This window comes from Puma concolor, chromosome B4 (genome assembly GCF_028749965.1).
Source record: "Puma concolor isolate L17-30 chromosome B4, mPumCon1.1.hap2, whole genome shotgun sequence".
NCBI lineage: Eukaryota > Metazoa > Chordata > Mammalia > Carnivora > Felidae > Puma > Puma concolor.
Window position 1 is genome coordinate 53,211,288 of NC_141673.1, and position 21,047 is coordinate 53,232,334.

Here is a 21,047-nt window from a genome sequence, read left to right on the forward strand (position 1 = left end):
GGAAGGAGGGAGGGAAGGAGGGAGGGAAGGAGGGAGGGAAGGAGGGAGGGAAGGAGGGAGGGAAGGAGGGAGGGAAGGAGGGAGGGAAGGAGGGAGGGAAGGAGGGAGGGAAGGAGGGAGGGAAGGAGGGAGGGAAGGAGGGAGGGAAGGAGGGAGGGAAGGAGGGAGGGAAGGAGGGAGGGAAGGAGGGAGGGAAGGAGGGAAGGAAGGAGGGAAGGAAGGAGGGAAGGAAGGAGGGAAGGAAGGAGGGAAGGAAGGAGGGAAGGAAGGAGGGAAGGAAGGAGGGAAGGAAGGAGGAATTTAGCTCTTTGTCACAATATTATTATACAATAAAAACATCATTTCCCCCCATAAAAGATGTCCATGTCAGTGGCTGTAAGCAATTGGAATTCCTTAGGCAGTTTTTCTATGACCCGTTTCCTCCACACCCAATTTTAAAACATGAACCAATTTGGAATCCTATAGTTATTTCTGTAGTTTGGTCAAACTAAAGATGTGCTAGGAAAATCTTGCAACCACCAAACTTCCAGTGAGGACAGCACAATTTAATCTTGCCTTGGCCCTAGCCACCAACTTAGAGGAGACCAGCCAGATGAGAAGAGTAAAAATAGCCCCTGCCATCTATTGAGAGCTTCCTCTAAGCTAAACAACTTAGACACATCATCTCGCTGATTCTTCACAACTAGCCTGGGGAGTCAGCATGGCCAAGAACTCCAGCAAGCAACTGTTGTATTGTGAACTGTTTTGAACTCTGGGCCTGAGCAGGTCCTGCTGTGGAGATGATATTCAGACAGTAATTAGCAATTCTTGAGAGGAGATTTGCACTGCACTACCAGCTGTAATACATCCTTCTAAAACAAAACAAAAAACACAAAAAGCAGAATCTGTCTTTCATATTCTAAATGATGATTTTACAGTAAAAATCCCAGGCCTTTAGTGCTGTGAAACCCATGTGGTCCCTTCTAAAAATTACTATAGCAACACCTCTAACTCAAAAGGATCAAACTCTGCAGTGCTGCTGGCTCATGATGATCCCAGCACACCCAAAATAAAGATGAACCTTTCACTGAATTAACCTATGTTTTTCCATCTGGACTATATAGCTAGGGACCCAGGGCATCCCTCCCTCCAGAGGGTCACACCCTCTTGGAGAGCTCTCGGTCCTTCTGAGAGACCTGTTCCAGCTCTGTATAGGCTAGGGATCTAGAGGACAGTCCAGGTGCTCCAATGACTTGAAAGAATCCCAGATGAGCAATAATACCGACTCATAATGATGACCCTTTATACAGTTCTTACTATATACTAGGCAGCATTTATTCTCCATGTTTTACACATATTCACTCATTTAATCTGCATAATTACTCCAGGGGGTAGACATTAGGCTTGCAGTCTGACCAAATCCTGTAATTGAGACTTACAAAGGTGAACATGTAAGATCTATGTACAAACTGTGCACAACAAGGTCAGGACCAGAGCAGAAATCCCCAAAGGTCCCCACTAGTAAGTCAGCGACTCCCAGGGGCCAGACCTCCTGAATTTGACCAGCCAGGACACCCCCTTTTCCAATCCAAAATGCTATTTCCCAGAAGTAATAAACGAAGCAGAAGAACGCAAAGGAGTACTTAAATTTCATCACATCCCACACCTGGACTACTTCTCATCAAGTTTCTCGACCTGCACACAATTCTCAGACCTATCTTCTATCCCATCACTTATCATCCAGGGCATCCTACGCCTTCTGGGCTTTAACACAGCCAAAACTTCCTCTTGAAACTTCTTCCTGTCTCCGATGTCTCCTGGTCATCTCCCTCTAGTCTCCCTATGTTTATAACACTCTGTGCAGGTTTCCTATCCCATGCAATTACTGGCTTGGTTTTTATTTTGTCCACCTCCTCTTTGAACTTTTAGCATCTTGAGACCACGGGCAACATTTGCTTTCCCAATGTCTGATAAAGAGCTGACTGGGCTGCCACAGACAAGCAATAATGTTTACTCACTGAATCACCTAAGGAAACCACTGCCCCCAACAGCATTTCTCACCATCCACCTAAACAAGGCCCTCGTAGCACCCGTGGGATCCGGGAAGGATTAGAAAGGGAGGGGTCCCTGAACCAGAGGGAGCTGCCTGGTTAGTAATGAAGAACTTAACAAGAGAACCCTTTCTGGGAGCTCTGCTTCCAGCCCTGCAATTTAAACTTGCATCCTGTTCAGCGAAACAATAACCATCACTACCACCTATGACCAAAGCTTCCATTTAATCCTTGGGGACTTCTCACTTCATGAATATCCAAGTTCCTGAATAGCTTTTGAAGTTCAGTGAAAGAAAGGCTGCTCACAATGTTTTGAGCAGAGTTTCTGTTCTGAGAGTTACTTTTTCTCTTTGGGGTAAATCACATTTGGTTTTCCTTTATCCTTCTAATAAATGCTGTTTATAAGGCTAGAGGCATTGAAGGTGAAGAGAGAAAGATACTCTAGAAGTTGTTAATCAATCCGGAATTTCTCCGGGTGCTTGTATGACCTCAGCGTTTTTCACATTTCCACAGGTCTCCTTGGAGACTGTTGCCATGATCACTCAGTGTCCCTGATGAAAAATCTTCAAAATGTAGATCGCTGCTTTTATGCTCTTTTAGCTCTTCTTTATTAGCTGTTTTGCCTTCACCCATAGTTTATTTCTCTATGAATGCAATCTGCTCATTTTTTTTTTAATCCCATAATATTCCAAACAGAATACCCCCCTTCTTTTGGCTCCTCTGGAAATGCTCGTATTTGGAGTATGTTTGGCAGTCCATTAGGAATATCATTATACTTTTAGGTTTCCTGATCTCCTGAATGAAAATTATTCATAGGACAGTCCACCTCTTTTCCAAAAATACTAATTTGCTCTAGAAGAAACTAAGCACCAACAATGAAAACACTCGACCTGTTGCATTATGTTGCTTATTTAACAAGCTTGGCTTGGAATATTTCAAGTTTTTTTTTTTTTTTTTTTTTTAATGTATGTACCTTTTCTATTTCCCCTTTTGACTTAAGTTAATGTAAATATACTTTTATTTGGCTCTACATGCATTATTTCCTGGTGGCTGTTTCTTACAAATATATGAAAAAAGACAAAAAAACTCAAAATCCTGAGTAAACTGTAACAAACCTGCCAAATAAATGGGGAGAGCTAAAATGCAATATCAGAAAACAGTTTTAGCACTGTCCAAGCAAGGTTAGCTGCTTTTACTGAAATCTAGCATTCAAATGTAAATTACAAAACGGATCATTCAGAGGGTTTCCCAAATCCTCATTAGGTGATCTGCAAAATAGGGAACCCACCTAGAAGAAAAATATATGGTAAATGGATCACAGACAGATAGTTGCAGTTTCCCTTAGCTACCCTATTTTTGAAAAGAGAAGCAACTCACAGGCAAAGACCAAGTCTTTGAAGGAGGGAATGGCTGTGAGCAGGGTTACTTACAATCATGTGAACAACAACAGGATACAAAGGCATTAGTACAGGTAATAAGTTAGAGAATGGAAATATTCTTTTCATATGAAAAAAAAACCAGTGCCACCTAAATTTTGGCTAGTGATTTTTAATATTAAAGTGTAGATTTTAGGGGCACCTGGGTGGCTCAGTCAGTTAAGTGTCCGACTTCAACTTGGGTCATGATCTCACAGTTTGTGAGTTCAAGCCCTGCATCAGGCTCTGTGCTGACGGCTTGGAGCCTGGAGCCTGCTTCAGATTCTGTGTCTCCCTCTCTCTCTGCCCCTCCCCTGCTCATGCTTTCTCTCACTCAATAATAAACATTAAAAAATTTTTACTAAAATGTAAATTTTATAGTTAAACATTAGAAGTTAATTCTTCTAAACCTATTTTAAACATTTCTTTAGCATATAGGGTTAAATCATAAGGGATCTAGGGAGACTGTATTAATGAATCAAGTGAGGTAGCTAAACACAAGAAATAAATAGCTGGAATTCATTCACTTGTTCACTCAATCAGCAACAATTATCAACCATTCATTTTGTACCAAGCACTAGGGTGGGCATTTGGGATGCAAAAGTTAATGACCCTCAAGAATTTAGTGAGAGGGTACCTGGGTGGCTTAGTCAGTCAAGCTTCGGACTCTTGATTTCTGTTCAGATCCTCATCTCATGGTTCACGAGACTGAGTGCTGAGTTGGGCTGTGCTCTGACAGAGAGAAGCCTGCTTAGGATTCTCTCGCTCCCGCTCTCTGTTCCTCCCCCACTCATGCGGTCTCTCTCACGCTCTCAAAAATAAATAAAAGAAACAAGAATTTAGTGAAAAAGAACCACAAAAGTACAAGTAAAACCTTCGATTGTGAGAACTTGTTCTGCGAATGTTCTGCAAGACGAGCAAACATTTCTAATAGATTTTAACTTGATCAACGAGTGCTGTCTTGCAATACAAGTAGTATGTGATGCCACAAACATCACGTGATCACAACTGAGCCCATGGTTCTTGAAATCTGCTTTGAAATACCAGTGCTGTGGGTTACAAGCATGTTTCTAGAACAAATCACGCTCGCAAACCAAGGTTTTACTGTATAATAATTGAGGCACAAAGCAGAGTATAATTCAGTGTTTAAAAAGGGACAAGCATTGGGGCTCCTGGGGGGCTCAGGCAGTTAAGCATCCAACTCAGCTAAGGTCATGACCTCAAAGTTCATGAGTTCGAGCCCCACACTGGGCTTTCTGTTGTCAGCACAGAGTCTGCTTCAGATCCTCTGTTCCACAGCCCCCCCTCTACCCCTCCCTCGATTGCACTCTCAAAAAGCAATTTTTTTTTAAAAAAAAGGGACAAATAACGGATATGAAAAACCGTTTTATGAAACTTGCAGTTTCGCTGCTGTGGATGTGAAATTCATTACTGTTGACACAAAAGTACTCTTCATGCAAAGATGAACCCTGTTCTCCAGGTGCTTCTAGTCTAGCATAGAGGAGAGATAAGAAACAATGACAACTAGTAATTCTCAAATTATCATGGGGAGGGGCCAGGTTCTTAAAATTTGAATCCTTCACAGACTGATACTTTTGAAAAAAAAGATACCTAAAAAAATGTAGTAAGAATTCAAAATGCTTATTTTCAATTTTTGTATTTATTTCATGGAAGAACAGTAACATCTCAGTCCATGCACAAGCACTGTAATAAAGGATTATGGTGCTAAAACCAAAGTATATAAGCTACTGTCACATAGAAGGAAATGAATGATCAGTTGTAAGGAGAGGCACAAACTTAACCTAAGGAAAATCTTTATGGAAGATGTGACCTTCGAACTAGGTCTTAAAAAAAATGGAGGATTCCCCAGAAAAATGCAGTGAGGGGTAGAAAGAAAACTCCAGGCAGAAGGAGCAACACACAGAGGCAGGAAAAGCAAGTATTTCCGTAAAACTGAATAATGAGGGAAAGGCCAGTCAAGGAGGGGTTATAAGCTGAATTTGAACATTAGAAGCTGAATGGCCCCCATTTGGTGAAATTTCATAAAGACTGAAAAAAGAAAACAATTGATTCCCTTACCAGGTGTTTAAAATATTATTACAGAAACAGCTCCAGTGACCATCTCAAGTGAAGTTCAGCCCTTTGGGTGGGACTCATTAAACACCACCTTACATGTATGTATCTTCCTCTTTAGTGTTGCAGATAGGGAACCTCTGTCACAGCTTTAAAATGGAGAAAAATTACCACCGTGCCAGACCTAGAGTCTTCAGATGTGGAGGGAGAGGGTTTATATTCCTCGTCTAGGTTTTGGTTTAGATTTTTACTTTGCCAGCTTTCTTTGCAGATGGACAAAGCAGACAAGAATGTGGGCTCTGTCTAGTGCTGACTTTTACCTGCTCCCTGACCTGCGACAATTTACTCACCCCTCCAGTTTCCTCAACTACAGAAGAGGGATGGTGACAGTCCCCCCCCCCCCCGGCCCCCAGGGGTTACTGTACTAGGAGGATTAAATTAATACAAGTAAAGCACTCATAAGAGTGATCCGTGTCAATGAGTTAGTATCACAATAGCACTAAAAATAAACTAGATGGATGTGTAATATCTCACTGCCCCCCCAAACCCCACAGTGCCATTCATATAAGTACCCAAAAGCAATATCTCCAAATTCTAACCCTGTACATCATCCGCTATTTCTTCAACATCACTGTAAACCTAAACATGTATTACAGGTAGAGAAAATAGAGCTAATTATAGGCTTCGGAGTAAAATGACTAAGGCAAATCAATAGAGGAGCTTATTTTCCATCCTGATCCTACCTTAGTTATCCCTAAAATTAGAAGCCAGTAGTTTGGGGTTATTGAAAGACACTTCCTCTGAGAGAGGAAACCGGAATGAGACACGACTGTTTAGGCAGGCTTTATTTAAAACATTTAGCACCTCTTCGAAATGCAAAGTAATCAAGGCGACACGTAACTATTTTAAAGTCTGAGACGGTTGTCCAGAGTTCACTGAGAGTTTGACAACAACTGGGGACTACAGAATAAGAAATGTGGGGCCACTTCACACAGAAGCTCAGCAAGGGGATGGAGGAGTTTTGGGTCAGGAATGTAAGAGTTTATCTTAATTTAGCAGCTGTTCAGCTGGTAGCAGCCAAATCGAGTGAAGCCTTTTCAGGGAGAGCAGTTTAGGCCACAGCCGTCTAGACGAAACACCACCACTACCCGGATGGGCACAGAGGCTCCCCAATATCGGCACAAATTCCAGAGATACAGCCAAGGCTACTTTAGACGTCGCTGGCAAATCAGCAGAAATGTGGAGAACTCCAGAGGCCAGGGAGTTCCCTGGGCCACCTTAAGGATGGTAAAGGCAATTTGCAAATGCTTTCAGTATCCTGGGTAATATTAAGCTTCCCCCTCCCCCCTCCCACCCCTTACACTTCAAATTATTGTCAAGTGTATTGTTTCTGGGGCCTATTCCTTTTTCCTCTGTTCTCCAAACACATCCACATCTTCACCCTGTATTTGTCAGGGCAAATGGAAAAGGTCTTTGACCCCAAATGTGGCCCTTTGAGACCAGTTTAGGCTGACCTCTCCACCATTCTCACCTGCCCAAGAGCTGACCTACAGGAAGTAAATACAAGCATTGTTCCTTAAAGGCAAAAAATCATACTGGTTTTACCATCACCTGCAGAGAGAATACAAAAGCCCAAGAGAAAATATCATGACATCTATAACTATGACCAACAACCTCACCACCACATAATTGCTATCCTTATGTTTTTAACCTCTTAATTCTGCTTTGCTACCATGTCTCCTAGATATTGCTAAGACATTACCGTAAGGCTCCGTCTATTTTTTTTTCCCTCAAAAATGTGCCATGACTTCAATGTGTTTCAAAATACCCAGTATTACTGTACCTGAAGAGAGGCTGCGGACAGTGGCATCTCAATGCTTACAAGTTCAAAATGGGGCCAAAGAGGGTATGGAAGGAAGTGGGCTACCTGCTGTTAGCCTGGAATGATAAATTTAATAATCAAGTAGTTAGAAGTATAGTCAACTAAAGAAAATAAAACAGTAGGTTACATACCAGTGACTAGGTGGTAGGAATAAATGCAGAACAGAAGGCACAGACGCTTTAGTTAAAATGATTAGGCTGCCAGAGATTGGGAAAACAATTTCCTGCTAATAATATCTGACTATATATCACTTCTTGGCCTTCTGGCCAAGTGTAATATCTGTTCTTATCAGTTTAATATCTGACTATAGAAATCACCTACTAAGTAGCAATAATCTTTCCAAAATTACAACTTCCAAGTCTTCAGGTTAGATTTTGAACTTAACCTTGTTCAAGTCATTCGATCACCCAATCAAGCATTCATAAAACAACTCTTAATTATGCAACACTGCATCTGACTTCCTGGAGTAAATAAAAGATTCAAACCCCCTTCCTACAGAAATTTATACTCTGATGGTTAGTTTTCTGACAACTTGGATAGGATATAGTACTCAGTAACTTAATCAAACACTAATCTAGGTGTTGCTCTGAAGGTATTATGTAGATGCTTAACATCTATAAACAGCTGACATTAAGTAAATGAGATTAGCCTCCACAGTGTGTCGGCTGCAATTATTTGAAAAGCCAAATGGGCAGATACTAAAGGTTTCCCAGAGAGAAGAAGGAATTCTGCCTCAAGGCTACAGCGTCAATTCCTGCCTGAATTTCTAGCCTGCTCTCCCTGCCCTATAGATTTTGAACCTGCAGAAAACTACACCACTATGGATTCTGTTTCCCTGGAGAACCTGGACTGATATGCATTCTTATAAACAATTAGAAGCAAACAGTAAATGGGAAGAACAAACTGCTATAAAGATGCCTTATAAAAGCATGTCCAAGAGCATACACTCAAGTATTTCCAGTATAATAGGATAATTTCTATCATGGAGCTAAGTACAAAAGACAGTAAGAATATAGAAGGGCTTATATTTGCCTAAGGTAGTTACAGACAGTCCAAAAGACCTTTCTTGAAAGGATACAAAGAGAATTTCTTACAGAAAAGAGAAAAGCACCCGCAACTGAGAAGAAATGCTAGAATGCACAGTATATGTACTGAAGCATAAACTAAAAGATCAGAACGAAGGTCAAGGAACAGAGCAAATGATAGGATAGGAGATAAAGTGGGTTGCATACAAAAGGCCATGTCTGCATGTGAGAAAGATAAGATCATGGAAGACAAGGCTTAAAGTGTACTAAGCCCTAAAAAGTCATAGCTGTTCAATTTCTGATTTGATAAATGCATAAATGAATGCTGTTAGCTTACATTAAATTGTTACTGTAAAGATGTAGCTAAAATGAGAGGAAGAACAAGTTCGGCAATGTGGCAGGATACAAGATCAATATACAAAAATCAATTCTGTTTCTATATACTAACAGTGAGCAATCTGAAAACAAAATTAAGAAAATCCCATGTACATTATTACACAACTAAAAGAATCTCTAGGAAAACTTCAACAAGTTTAACACTTTTGTGCCAAAAACTGTAAAACACTGTTGAAAGCTGTTAAAGATCCAAACAAATGAGAAAACATTGCTTGTTCATTGATCTTAAGACTTATTATCTATAAGAAGGAAATACTACAGATTCAACACAATCCACATCAAAGTCTCAGTTTGATTTTTTGCAAAAACTAGTAAGTTGGTCCTAAAATTCATATGGAAATGAAAGCAACCCAGGATAGGACAAGAAATGAACAAAAAAGAACAACCTTCAAAAAAACCAAGTTGGAAGACTTACACTTCCAAACTTACAACAAAGCTATAAGAATCAAGACAGTGTGGTACTGGCATAAGGATATACATATATATCAATGGAACAGAACAGAGTCCAAATACAAATCCTCACATTTGTGGCTAATTGATTTTCAACTGGGACAAGACAATTGAAATAGTCCTTTCAACCAATGGTGATGGACAACTAGATATGCACATGCAAAAGAATGCATTTGGATCTCCACCTCACATTTCACACAAAACAAAAAAACGGATCAAAGACTTAAATGTAGGAACTAAAACTATAAAACTCCTAGAATACACAGTAAATATTTAGGACCTTGGTTTAGGCAATGGTTTCTGAAATATGGCACTAAAACCACAAGTGACAACAGAACAGGTAAGCTAGACTGAGACCCATCAAGAAAACGAAGACAATGCTCAGAATGGCAGAAAATATCTGCAAGTCATACATTTTACGAGGGATCTATACATAGGACATATAAACAGTTCTTACAATTCAACAGTAAGACAAGTCAATTTAAAAATAGGCAAAGGGAGTGCCTGAGTGGCTAAGTCAGTTGAGTGTCTGACTTCAGTTCAGGTCACAATGTCAGTTTGTGAATTACAGCCCCGTGTTGGGCTCTCTGCTTAGAACCTGAAGCCTCCTTCAGATTCTGTGTCTCCCTCTCTCTCTCTTCCCCTTCCCTGCTCATGCTTGCACTTGCTCACTCTCTCAAAAATAAAAACGTTTAAATTTTTTTTTTAAATAGGCAAGAATTTGAAGAGACATTTCTAAAAAAAAAATGTATATATATGTGTATATATATATATATATATATATACACACACACACAAATGTCCATTAAGCACATGAAAAGATGCTCAATATCATTAGTCACCAGTGAAATGCAAATCAAAACCACAAAGAGATGCTACTTCACACTCAGGATGGCTAATATCACAAAGTCAGATAATACCAAGTGTTGATGAGGATGGAAGAAAATTAGCACCCTCATATATTTCTGGTGGGAAAATAAAATGGTACAGCCACTGTGGAAAACAATTTGGTGATTCCTCAAAATGCTATACACAGAGTTACCATATGACTCAGCAACTCTACTCCCAAGTATATGCTCAAGAGAATAGAAAATTTATGCCCATAAAAAAATCTGTACACATATGTTCACAGGATCATTCCTAACAGTAAAAAAACAAACAAAACAAAACAACACCAAAATGTCCATCAAGTTATGGATGGATAAACAGTACTGGTATAGCCATACAATGGAATCTTAGTCATAAAAAGGACTGAGGTACTGATGCATGCTACGACACAGATGAGCCCTGAAAACACATGCTCAGTGAATGAAGCCAGTCACAAAAGATCAAATATTTATAGGATTCCATTGATCGGAAACATCCAGAATAGACTAATCCACAGGAAGAGATAGATTAGTGACTGCCTGGAGATGGGGTGGGGTTAGGATAGCTAATAAGAATTTTCTTTTTGGGGTGTGGAGAATGTTCTGAGTTTAGATTGTGGCACACTCTGAATATACTAAAAACCACTAAACCACTTTAAATGTGTGAATTTCATGGAATGTGAAGTGTATCTCAATAAAGCTGTAAAAACAGGGAGCTAGGATGCAGTTGGATAATCAAACTTGCTTAAGCAGAAAACCTTTTCAAAATAGAGAAGATGTGTTAACGGGAAGGTGCTACCAGAAAATGAGAGAAATAAAGTGTGAGACTTTGAGGTTTCCTCAAGGGGGTGGGGGAGGGGAGGCTTGTGACCACTCCATGCCCAACCTCCCAGGAATAGGATTTTGAACAGTCATACAAGGATTAAAGGCATTTGGAGTGGAGTTCCTTGAATGTTAACACCTTAGAGACCCTGTCTTTGGATTCTTATAACTTGGTCCCCCCCCCCCCCAGATTCTGGTTGTTCAATTCTCCTTCAATTCTGTCTCTCCCATAATTAGAGTTCTATAATTTCAGTAAATTCTGTCTTCCTTGCTTCGGTTACCCGGAGTCAGTTTCTGCTAGGAAAAAGATGGATTATTTTTGAATATTTAGGGAAGGCCACTGGATATGTACAAGCATCATGAGATTTGCTGAGGCAAAGTGTGAGACTTAAACTAATTTCCTCTGAAGAATTTCTGACACAGATCATTCCTTCAGGAATTCACCTAGTGATACTGATAGGTTACTGTAACAAATTGTTGTTCTGACTTCACTAGGCAGAGACGCAAGAGATTCTTTTCAGTGACCTAGTGTTCCCTATGCTTTTAAGGAAACCAGATAGATACATGAATACTGTTACATCTAACACTTTTTTGGTTTCAAATGTAATGTCTTAACACTTTAAAAAAAGGTAAACCCAATCACTAGGATACTGCTGACAAATCTTTACATACCTGAACAGTGTTTTCTCAAATTTGAATAATAGATGATTTTTTTTTTTTTAATATGAAAAGGTCCTGGAAAAATCGAAAAACCTCAAATTGAGAAAACTTGTATCACCATTTTAGCTTCATAATGGTTATTAACATCCATTTGATTATAAAAGCCAAAGTCAGTGGGACTGCAAACAATTCAACGTCCATCAACAGGTGAATGGACAAACAAAATGTCAGGTCCAAACAATGGAACACTCATCAGCAATGAAGTGAAATGAACTACTGACCTGCTACAACCTGATAAACCTCAAACATCATGTAAGTAAGAGAGACCAGATCCAAAAGATCACAGAGTGCTTGATTCCATTTATGTGAAATGTCGAAAAAGGGCAACTTTATAGGGCCAGCCTGCAGATCAGTGGGTACTTGGAACGGCCAGCTAGACCAAGGGTGAACAAAATAAAAACAGGAGGGATTTCTTTTGGTGGGGGGTAATGGAAAGGTTTTCAATCTAGACTGAACCTCCACGTTAGCCTGGGAAGAGCCAAACCACAAACCGTAGACTGCCGTGTGATGGCTGCACAACTCTATAAATTTACTGAAATCACTGAAATGTACATGTAACAACAGGTGAATTATACGGTATGTGAATTATAGTTGAATAAAGCTTTTTTTTTTTTTGGAGGGGGGGGAGTAAACGCAAGGCAACATTATGTTGAGAGATCATAATCCAAGATACACCCCTTTGGGAGCACAGAGAAAACTTTTAAAGCATTTAAATACAAATTTACAGAGAACTCAGGGACCTCTGAGAATCCCGTCATAGATCCCGACATAGCTAAGAAAAATTGCCCCAAGGGTGTACAATAGTCTGGGCAAAGTTTTCTGGGGACCTAAACATTTTTACCCTCTTTTGCATGTGCACAAAAAAGACAAAACAAACAAATCGGAAATGTTTTATACTCATTTTAAGGACAATCCTTCTAGAGTGACTTATACAAAGTCCTAGTCCTTTCTGTTATATTTTCATTTATCATCATATGCATTTATTATTAAAAACAAGACTTTAAAAATACATGTTTTCACAAATAACCTATAGTTCTACACCTTTGTATTTTTTTTAAGCCTATCAACTGTAGGAACTCCCCAGTCTCTTCCAGTAAAAACTCTGCAACCCCTCTCTAGGTTGTATTAAGTTTTGCTTATCATAAATAGCAAAACGGATTTTCCCAGTTTGTTCTTTTCCTTGTTTTATTTTGGTTTCTTTTTTTTTTTCTGTTGTAGAAATTACTAATTGTAACACAGTTGAATCTTTCAGTCTTCTTTCTAGGTTGTTTATCTTCTAGTTTCAAGGCTGCAAGTTATCATTCTTCCACTGGCCTGATTATAATCTTTTAAAACACAATGCACTGAGCACACTATCTCGATGACTCAGGCACATCTCCCAAACGCGAAGTATCCCATTTTGCTGTGTTACTGTGCCAACACAGCAAAAGAGCTTACTGAGGTATGTGGGAGTGTCTGTCACCCATTAAATGGCCCTAGGCTGCCAAGGCCGAAATCCTTCCTCTGTTGTCATCCTGTCTGCTGTCATTTCTCACATCTGTCTGTGGGTCTGTTTACAGCTAGCACTGTTTCTCCTTTCCATGTACTGACTCCATTGTTCTAGGATTAGGAAGCAGACTTAACTTGCTGGTTTAGAGGTGTATATAAATCAAAGCTGGGGCTTGAGGTTCTGAATAGGTTTTAAATTCCCCAGTATGTAAACTGCAGGAGCCCCAGTACCTTCACTTGGCTTTTTCAAAAACATGCTGACGTGGGGCACCTGGGTGGCTCAGCCAGTTAAGCATCTGACTTCGGCTCAGGTCAAGATCTCGCGGTCTGTGAGTTCGAGCGCCGCCTCAGGCTCTGTGCTGACAGCTCAGAGCCTGGGGCCTGCTTCAGATTCTGTGTCTCCCTCTCTTTCCGCCCCCCATTCACCCTCTGTCTCTCTCAAAAATAAATAAAACCGTTTTAAAAAATTTCAAAAACATGCTGGTGCTTTACCAAGGTAAGTGGAGCACCGCATACTACCGCGCTGGGACTCCTCTACTTAGCCGTCTCCAACCCAGCTCTTAAGGAACTCAAAAGCAGTGACAACTTAGTTGTCCGTTAACTTGGGACACAGGCAGCCCCTACCTCCTCCCCTGCCCAGACTTTGATAAATGAGAACATTTTCTTTTGTATTTGAACATAGCATGCTTCAGAGTTCTGACAACCCTTTAGCAAGAACCTAGCAATGCAGAATTGTCGCTTCAGGTAAAATCCACAACCATGGCCAAAAGCAGACGTCCAAAGATGTTTCAGGATTAGGAACTATAGCTATTTTCAAATTTTTATAATCTAATTAACTGAATTTAAAATACATAATACTACGTAAATTTCCCTGGAAGGATAGGAATGAAATTGGTGCTACTGTTTCCTTTGTGTGGAAGGAAGGTCAGACAGCAGAAGGGCAAGGGGGAACTTTTCATTCTACATTAACACTTTTTGGATATTGAATATGTGACTCTATTCCTTTGACAAAAAAAAAAAAAATGGAAACTTTTTTTTTTTAATTTTTTTTTCAACGTTTTTTATTTATTTTTGGGACAGAGAGAGGCAGAGCATGAACAGGGGAGGGGCAGAGAGAGAGGGAGACACAGAATCGGAAACAGGCTCCAGGCTCCAAGCCACCAGCCCAGAGCCTGACGCGGGGCTCGAACTCACGCACCGCGAGATCGTGACCTGGCTGAAGTCGGACGCTTAACCGACTGCGCCACCCAGGCGCCCCTGGAAACTTTTTAACAACTGCATTACAGAAGTAAAGCCTAGCAGGGCATATTAGAAGCCAACTGATCAGGAAAGTGCCAAGCATAGTCCACTGTGGGCCAGGGAGAACAAAACCTACTTCTTAAATTATTTCACTTTCTACCCTCAACATCTGGGTTCTGTCTGATGGTCCCCAAGACTTTGTTTTGGCTCCTGCCATCATATCCACATTCCAACCCAGAGAAAAAGAAGAAAAGAGCACAATCCTTCTAAGGGCACAACAACGAAGTTGCACAGATCATTTCTATTCACATCACATTGGTCAAAACTTAGTCACATGGCCATACATAACTGCAAGGGAACGTGGAAAATAGTCTTTAGAAGGCATAGGTCCAGCTAAAACTTGGGAGATTACTAAAGGAGAAAGTAGTACAGGTGTTGGGATACAAATAACTGTGGCAACTTCAGCCACAAATGAGTTAACACACAACTTAAGGGTAAGAGTTGTCTGTGGTGGGAGACAACAGAACACAACCCAGGGGCTTCAGGTACATTAATAACATTTCTTAAGTGATTACAACACAGAGTCTCATTTTTCACTGTTATTCCTTTAAGAGTGTATGTGTGTACATCACATTCATTATGTGTATTTCACAATTTGAAAACATCAAAGTTGTTAAGGCAGCGTATGGGCACATGGGGATTTATTATGCTATTCCCTCTACTTTTGAGAATGCTTGCAAACCTCTAGAACAAGAGTTTGTTGTTTTTTTTTTTTTTAACGTTTATTTATTTTTGGGACAGAGAGAGACAGAGCATGAACGGGGGAGGGGCAGACAGAGAGGGAGACACAGAATCGGAAGCAGGCTCCAGGCTTTGAGCCATCAGCCCAGAGCCTGACGCGGGGCTCGAACTCACGGACCGTGAGATCATGACCTGAGCTGAAGTCAGACGCTCAACCGACTGAGCCACCCAGGCGCCCCTAGAACAAGAGTTTTATATGCACACCTTACACACGTATACTTTCATCTTAATACCCTCTCAGACACAGAATAATTAAAAACCTACTTTGTAAAACGCACTGTCCTAAACATGGTTACATGCCTCCATGCATTTGTTATATGGATGTCAAAGAAAGGACTATGCAATCTTTAAAATGCTTACTGTCTAATAAGGAGATCACTATTAAAATAATACAGTCTATGATGGAGCGACAGAATGAGTACAGACAGAATCCAGAGAAAGGAGAAGTCAGTTTGGTTTAGGGAAAATGAGGTTGCTATCCTTGGAAATGAGCAAATGTGACACAAATAGTAAGTAGTTAATAAAAATAATAAACATGCAAACTAATTTTAAGCAATTAGATTTGTGCAAGTCTCTTCATGCAGCTGTCATTTTGTCTCAAAGTTAAGAATCCAGTTAAGTACAATCTGAGGAAGTGGAAAGAAAAATAAACTGCTGCTCTACTTGGACATATTAAAATCCACGTTGCTACTTTATAACCAAGTCTTGTCAATCACTTTAGGGAGGCCTTCTAGACAGGCGCCCCAGTCTCTCTGAAGGAGGCGGTGAGGCGAAATGATTGTGGACATCTGCAGTCAGGCTGCTCATGTTTGGATCTCCAGTCTACCCTCTGCAAGCTGTGGGATCATGCTATAGATGATGCTTCACCCTTCTGTGCCTCAGTTTCCTTCTCTATAATATTTGGATAATGACAGTATCTACTTACAAGAAATACCGTGAGGCTCATCCTGTTCTTGGAACAGTGTCTGGCACAGAGTAAACATCCAATACATGTTTGTTGCTGCTGCTGTTACCCATGGCTCTTGAAATATGAGCTCATCAAGTGTCCCCTATAGTTCACCGGGGTGGGGGAGGTTATTTTGGACAAACTACAGACCTGAATTTTTGTAAAATATCCTGATGATTGTTACAACACCACGAAGGCCAAACAAGGCAGCTTTGCAAGCTAAATCTAGTGAGCCACCAAAGCCCAACTTAAATTTTTACGGAGAACCATGTTAGGCAAGTTGCTGCAATAAGAGGTTATGAAAATAGAATTTTGGCAAGTTACAGGGCTCAAATGCTTCTAACTCACACAGCTGATTATTTCTCATATGGGTTACCTTCCTTGATGATTATCTGGTTAATTTTTAATCTCAGGCTCTCCTGTGTCACCCCTCCCATGCTCTAGTCCAGCTTTCTTCCTAAAGCAGCTGGGAATCCAAGCCGTGGTTAGAAAGAGCTCCCACCAAAGCTCAGAGTTGGTGGTGGGGGGGGGGGGTGTCTAAAAACGTACTGCGCACACCCGTAAGTGAGAAATGCTAAACTGTGTGATGCCAACTATGGATAGTCTAGGATTATGGAGAGCACACCGTGGGGCAAAACAGGAAAAAAATGGTGTTGTACGTGGATGAAGCAAACTCTTGCTCCGCCTTAAAGCACAAGTACAATTCCGATAGCCAGAGAGGGAAAGGAAGAATCAACAGTGAAAGCAGAAAGATGGGGGAGCTCAGCACAGGCCATGACGAGACCAGACAAGATAACACAGCAAAAAGTCTTTGTTTTTTGCTGGGAAAAAACAAAGGACTGGGAAAAATAAACTTGCATGGCTAAACATGGGACTAGACTATGGATGGCTTTTTCTTTAACGATTAATCCACTATTAGAATTATTAGTCCAAGGGTTCTCATTCTCTCACTGTAGAGAAGAAAGTAACACACCATATTAGGAATAGTGCTTTTGAAGAACTAGGAAGTTTCTCCAGCATAAGGACCTTATCTGCATTGGTCTATAAATTCTTAGCACCTAGGACAGGAACTGGCACACAGTTTAAAGTGTTTAAAAAATGCCCGACAGCAGCGCCTGGATGGTTCAACTGGTTAACTTTTTTTTTTTTAATGTTTATTTAGTTCTGAGAGAGACAGAGTAGGAGTCGGGGGAAGGGCAGAGAGAGAGGGAGACACAGAATCTGAAACAAGCTCAGGTCAGAGCCTGACTTGGGGGCTCAAACTCATGAGCTGTGAGATCAGCGACCTGAGCTGAAGTCAGGTGCTCAACCGATGCAGCCACCAAGGTGCCCCAAGGTTCTGGCTCTTGATTTTGGCTCAGGTCATGATCACCTGGTTCTGATGCTTCGGGAGATCCAGCCTCCATCAGGGTCCATGCTGACAGCACAGGGCCTGCTTGGGTTATTATTATTCATTCATTCATTCATTCTCTCTCATGTGCGCTCTCTGTCTGCCCCTCCACGCTCACACACGTGTACTTTCTCAAAATAAATGAAACTTTAAAAAATAAACAAAAATGCCTGACAAGGAAATGTCTGAACAATAGCCACATGGCAACAGACAAAACCAGCAGGTCATGACTGTCTAACAACAAAAAAAAAGTGCCTAAGTCTGATTGAGAGTTCACATTCTGTAAATATCAAACAGACGTGTTTCATTACCTCCATCACTTTCTCCTGTTATTTTTAAGCCTCCTCTTTAGCATGCCTGGTTTGTTTTTTTTTTACATGATTTCTTTTTAAGCTTGATGGGGGCAGAATTCTAAACCGTAATTTCTTCCTTGTAACTTTATTTTTAATTAGAAAACAAAACAAAACAAAAAACCCAAAGGCAAATGGAGATAATGAGGCATTGCTTAGTTCACAACTACAGACGGAGAGCTGTTCTCATCACCATTTATTTACCAAAGGAGAGAGAATGGTCCACTGGAGGTAATGGGGAATTCCTTAGTTTATCTGGAAAATCACCTTGAACCATCATTTATTACATAGCTTCCCCCCCCCCCCCCAGCTTCCTCCCAACACCTCAATAAAACAATAAACAAGACTTGCTAAGAACTTCTACACCAGTTCTAGAAAGTCCTTTAACACGAATACCCCCTTGGTATGAAGTTCAGCACTTCAAGTTTATCCTCAGTTATTTCTAAAGTTGGATGCATTGCAACAGATAGTTTGGGGGGGTTGGGGTTTAGAGCAAAGATAGTTTAAATGTAAAGAAACCCTTCATGGCTACTTAGAATCTAACATACAGAATATAGATTAATAAAAAATCATGGGTACACACCAATAAATACACAACTTATAATATTTTCATTATGTAGCAAACATGGTCCCATTTGAGAAAGTCAACTTGATCCCTAAAGAAGTTCTAAGGTATAGACCATTATATACTGTAGTAATTTTCATGTATTCATAGTAATTCAACTGGTTCTAAATAAACAGCAAAAACTACAGTAAGACTTAACCAATGACACGTGGCCAATAAATGAAATCCATATATTCAAGACTCTTCCAACTAAAGTGGCCCAATTTGAAGCAAAAAAGTCAAGTAGGTGTGGCTTCCTCAGCACTGCTTTTGCCAAAAGGTATACCTCAATTCAATCTTACTTGATACATTTGCCTCTTTTTTAAAACAGATTTTTTTCATGTTAATTATTTGAGACACAGAGTACAAGCAGGGTAGGGGCAGAGAGACAGAGGATCCCAAGTGGGCTCTGTGCTGATAGAGAGCCCGATGCAGGGCTCAAACTCATGAACCCTGAGGTCATGATCTGAGCAAAAGTCGGAAGCTTAGCCGACTGAGCCACCCAGGTACCCCAATACATTTTTTTCTTAAAAAAAAAAAAAAAAAGTTTTAGGTGTTGTCTGGGTGGCTCGGTGAGTTGGGCGTCCAACTCAATTTTGGCTCAGGTCATGATCTCAGTTTGTGGGTTTGAGCCCTGAACTGGGTTCCGTATGACAACGTGAAGCCTGCCTGGGATTATCTTGCTCTCTCCCCCTCTCTGTGCCCCTCCCCTGCTTGCAATCTTTCTCAAATAAATTTAAAATTTAAAATTTAAAACAAAGTTTTAAAGCACTAACAATGGCAAATATAGGGGCAGGTGGCTCAGTCAGTTAAGCTGTCGGTGTCAGCTCAAGTCATGATCTCATGGTTTCAGGAGTTCAAACCCTGTGTCCGGTTCTGTGCTCACACTGCAAAGCCTGCTTGAGATTCTCTCTCTTTCCCCTCTCTCTACCCCTCCCCCCACTGACACGGTTTTGGTCTCTCTAAAAATAAACTTAAAACAAAATGGTAAATACGAAGATTCCAAAAAGATTAACTAAAATACCAACATACATTAGCTTAAAACTGTTGCTTTGAGTCTCAATGTACACATTATCACAAAGGATTCTCACCGAGTATTTTTTGGTACCTATTTCAGTTCTATAATATTTATGTAATGTGACATAAATCTTTTAAAAGTTTTAACATACCCTGCTTAAAACTCTGCAAAATCTAAATTTTAATTTGAGGAAATTTCCCATACTGGAACAGAGACTAAAGTGCCCAATGAGGTGTCCATTTATCTGGCAGAATTACATTTTAAAATTATCATAAAAGGATTACATGAGATGTTCAAGGAAAATGTTCCCATTCAAGATACCATTATGAGTATTTGGAATGAATACAGAATGAATATTCTTATAAATTAACAATGGGATGTACCGGGCTGACTGTATTAGATTCTGTAACTGCAAAACCAAGCTCTTCACTGCCATATTGGTCTCCACATTTCTGAATGAATTAAAAGGCTTCCAAACAAGCTTCCTTTCCAGCACAGGAAATCCTGTTGCCCCCCCCCCCACCACCACCCCACCCCGCGAGTATGCGTCATGCTCACAGATTTTCACTTCTCAACCCTTTAAAGGCCAACATTAGCCGTATTTCACAGGAAGTTCTTCCTTAATTCCTCCAATAGTTTGTAGGATACACTTTGGTTAGACACAAGGTCAGCGTAAATTGAGCTCCACTTTCTTATCACAGCATAGCAGCTGCTAAGAGGATGAGACACCACCACCACCCCATGTACCCAAACCTTTCTTTTTCTCAGGCTCTGAAATATATTAAGCGGCAGGTGGGTGGGCCTTCTGTGCCTTCTTGTTCTTGGATTTCTATATTAATATCTAGAAATACCTTTGCAAATCATCAAGGGACAAAACTCTATTCCCCGCCCCCAAATCTAAATGCTAACCCAAATGAAATACCCAGAAAGATTTCTATTAGTTAACGGTGTTCCCAAATTGAATTTGAGGCTCAGAATAACGACACATGAAAATGCAATTAAATGCAATCTAATGCAGAAACATTTTACTAAGTGGAGAGCACCATATTTCAATAGGACTGTGGCAAATCATGCTATTTTAAGACACATCTGAAAGAGCAGGCAAGGTAAACTGAGGGGGTGACCAATAGGATTCTTGAGAGCATGTTCAAGCATTGCCGCCTAAATAAAAGGCTAATTCCTTTTAGAGGAATTTTCTTTCACCTCCTCCCTAGACTGTACACAGATTTCATTGATGAGGGTGAAAATATCCCTTTGCTCCACATAACCAAGCCATTAAAACAATGTAGTGGTAGTACATTTGAGACCACAATTGGCATGCCCAAACATTATTCTCCTAAGTACAGCTCTAGTGGCCTTGGTTCTCACACTATTATCTCCCCTAAATTTGGCTGCACATATTGTTATGGAGCACATTAGCCTAATTCCCCAAACAAAAGTAATCTCAATATTTATTCCTATGGAAACCAAATCAAAATAGCACATATGTTCTAGTAGCAGGCTTTTACTGTGACCAGATCTTTTATTTAAAA

At 40.4% G+C, this 21,047-nt stretch overlaps 1 protein-coding gene across 3 annotated transcripts in view; it reads right to left on the bottom strand.

The window, feature by feature from the left end:
- Positions 1-21,047, bottom strand: part of SRGAP1 (SLIT-ROBO Rho GTPase activating protein 1) — a 286,134-nt gene that overhangs the window by 210,177 nt on the left and 54,910 nt on the right. The window lies entirely within an intron of this gene.